The sequence below is a fragment of the Salvia splendens genome, chromosome 22 (genome assembly GCF_004379255.2).
Source record: "Salvia splendens isolate huo1 chromosome 22, SspV2, whole genome shotgun sequence".
NCBI lineage: Eukaryota > Viridiplantae > Streptophyta > Magnoliopsida > Lamiales > Lamiaceae > Salvia > Salvia splendens.
In genome coordinates, this window is record NC_056053.1 from 10,218,147 (window position 1) to 10,221,868 (window position 3,722).

A 3,722-nucleotide genomic window follows, 5' to 3' on the forward strand; every position below is an offset into this window, starting at 1 on the left:
ACCCCGTATCATCCTCAGTCTAATGGACAAGCTGAAATCTCCAACAGGGAGATAAAGGCGATATTGGAAAAAACGGTGAATCCGTCAAGGATGGACTGGAGTAAGAGACTAGGAGATGCATTGCGGGCTTACCGGACAGCATACAAAACACCTATTGGAATGTCACCCTACAGGTTGGTTTTTGGCAAGATGTGCCATCTGCCCGTAGGAGTGGAGCACAGAGCATACTGGGCGGTCAATGAGATTAACATGATACCCCAGTCTTGTGAGGAAGAGAGGAAATTGCAACTTCAAGAGTTGGAAGAATTGAGACTAGAGTCATATGAGTCTGCAATGTGGTACAAGGAGAAGACAAGGCTCTGGCACGATAAAAATATCCGGGTCAAGGAACTCCAAGTAGGGTAGAAGTTACTCATTTTTCAATCTAGGCTCAAACTGATGCCTGGGAAGCTAAAGTCCAAATGGGTAGGGCCATACACTGTTGATGGCCTTCGAGCAAACGGAGCTGTGGAAATTCAGGGCAGTACCTCAAACTCTACTCCCTTTCTTGTTAATGGTCACAGGGTAAAGGTTTTTAGGGATAATTCTGAGTTGTGTGTAGTGGAGGAAATGCCACTACGCGCACTCTCCATTATCGCCTAATTAGCAAGCAGCGCTCTCGATGAATTCCTGGGTCAGGTAAATTGGGATGATGTTTATATCTATTCACTGAACTAGGGAATCTCGAGAGTGCCAAATTAAATGTGTAAATAATTTACTTGTTTTCCTAAATAAATTTTTTTTTCCCAAACAAAGAAAAAATTCTAATCTTCCAAAAATATTTTCGGAATGCCAGATTTCCTTAGGGAAATTGTTTTGTCATATTTTAAATCCTTGACCTGGGAACCTGGCGTTTCATTTTAGTTGTTTTTCTCTAAGTGTGGTGTGGCAGAGAAGAGTGTTTACATGGGGCAGAGAGTTTTAATTTGAGAGGGAAGCGGTACAATTCAAATTTCAAATTTACACTTTATGGGAAGGCGTACGGTTGCTGACCTCATGTCTGCAACCACCTGCAAACCGCCCCATTCCTATCTAATACCTATTTTCCCTCCTTATTCTTTATTTCTAAAATCAAACACTCTCTCACTCTAAAAATTCCCAAAAGTTCTCTCTCTCGCGAAACCCACCTTTCTTTAACCCTAATTAAAATTTTCTTCCAAGTTTTATTTTCTGTGTTTTTTCAGATTTAAGTCATGGACAACAAATCGTCAGCCGGGAAACCTACCACATCTGCCGACGCCGGTGCGGCAGCGTTTATGTCCGACCTAATGCAGAAGTTCGGCGGTCCTGAGAAGGCGATGAAAGCCTTTGCCATGTTTACAGCAATGATGGGGCAAACCACACCGTCCGCCGCAACTACCGTTTCAACACTACCACCCACTATTCCCGACAGGTTTGGCGACTCAGCACGCCATTTTGCAGACAACAACAGAGCTGCCCACCAGCATGACGGACGCGGCGGAAGAAATAGGAGGTGAGGCAGATCTGGCGGTTGGGTTAGAGTATTTAGTGGTCGGAGACCAAAGGTCGGCGTTTGTGGTTGAGAGGGAAACCCCTATTGTTGCTGTCGGGTTATCTTAGGGGGAAACCCCGGCTGAAAAGGCTGAGGGGGAGGCCCCTGTTATTTCTGGTGAAGTTTTGGAGGGGGAAACCCATGTTTCTGTTATAGGAGTAGTAGAAGGGGAAACCCTTGTCGAAGGTTTGGAAGGGGAAACCCCTGTTCAGGTTGTGGGCGGTGAAGCCCTAGTGGAACAACAGTTGGAGGTGGGGGAAAGCCCTATTTACCTTGCGGGGGCAACCCCTGAATTGTCTGAGGAGGTGGCTGGCCTTGTTACTGAAGAAACACCGGAACCTTTCGATGGTGTGGTGCAGCTAGTGGTGGATCTGACAGATGTTCCGGAAGGGACAGATTCGCCGGTGGACAAATCAAAGACTAGGCGGTAGGCTCGGCGAAGCCTGTTGGACTAGATTGATGATACAACCCAACCTACTGGAAGGGAAGTATTGGATCTAGCGGCTACGGAAACCGGGAAAGCAGATTCTCCTAGACCTAGCACCGAGGAGGAGCACCGCAAAGCGGTGGAGAGGAAAAGGAAGGGTAAACAAGCAGCCCCTTCCTTGGTCAAGAAGTCGAGGAAAACCGCTGGGGGCGAGTCTCTTGAAGCCTCACTTCCTCATCCCGCGAAGGTGCCATACGCGAAGTAACCAATTAACCTTGCCCAGTCCAGTGCATCTTAAGAGGTTGAGTATGAAGAGCCAGAGGAGGAGTTAAACTTCGAGCCTGCGGAGGTATGACTCACGAAAGGATTGCTAGACGCGATGAGGAAGTTCGTTGATCCCTAGCGGGCGGCGACTTATAAGGAACGGTGCAGCACGGGTAAGCTTGCTAAATCGGGGAAACGTTATTATCCCAAGGAACTGAAGGAGAAAGACTGTGATGCGGAATTCCGGCAATACATCGAGGCTATTGGGGTTTGACTGGCTGTTAAAGCATAGCACTGAGGCTATTCCGGCAATACATCGACGACACTAGCGCGTGAGTTCTTCTCTACTTTCCGATTGAAGTCTACTACAGATTTGGATGCAGACGCGATCACTTTCCGTCTATTCACCGAAGAACATGAGATGAGTATCCGGGAATGGTCTCTCCGAATGGGATTGTTCACTCGCAAGGATGATGATGAGGGAATCTGGAACGACCGGATGGTCGGCCCTCTAAAGTGCACGCCCGGATTCAAGCCGCAAACAGCTTGGGAGTTCGTGACCCATCCTAAGGTGGGCCCAGTTCAAAACTAGTTACTCGAAGGCGTTTCATATTGACAACCGGGTTCTTCGCTTTGCTCAAACCATTATCAGCTATAATCTTATGGGGACAGCCAACTTTACCTTGACTACGGCAGACCTCTAATTTACTTGGTGTATGGCCAAGGACGTCAAAGTGCACTTGGGCTACTGGTTAGCCCAGGCGTGTCAACAAATTGCCGCAAACCCTTCCCGTCATATGTATATATGTCACCTTTTGGGGGCTTATCTTCAACGCAACACGATAATGAAGATCGCCAAATCTGCCCCCGAGGTAGATACGTGTGAGCCCCCGGAGGTTTTCAACGTAGACTACTTCTTCAACAAAGGGTTGTTGTACATGCATGGGAAGGACGTTTGTTTCTACGAAGTTGGTAGGTTGGAGCCCCAGGTCAAGTTAGAGCAGGATGTTGGTGAGTCGAAAGCTAGTATGGATGTGGAGGAGATCAAAATAGAAGTGAGTGTGATGCGCAAAGAATTGGGTGAATTCAGACAGGTAATGGGTGTGATAAGCAAGGAACTCGGCGACGCCAAGAAAGAAATAGCCGGGATACGGACAGAGCTCGGTGGAGTCAGGGAAGAGATGCCGGTCCTCAAGGGGCGCGTCACTGTCACGGTGGGGAAATCATCTACGCAAAATGATCGGATGGCGGAGGCCGTCCAGTTAATGATGATGATGACGAAATGGCTGAAGGTGAACTTTGCTGAGCCGCAGATGACACTGCCTGTTGGGCCTAGCCACATGCCTACCTAGTCAAGGCCAGGAAGTTCAACTCCCCAGTATCCCCCACCATCATCAAAGCCCTTGACCGCACCGTCTGCCTCAATGCCCATTTCATTTAAGAAGACAGTGTCCAGTTCAAGTGAGAAGGAGACAGATA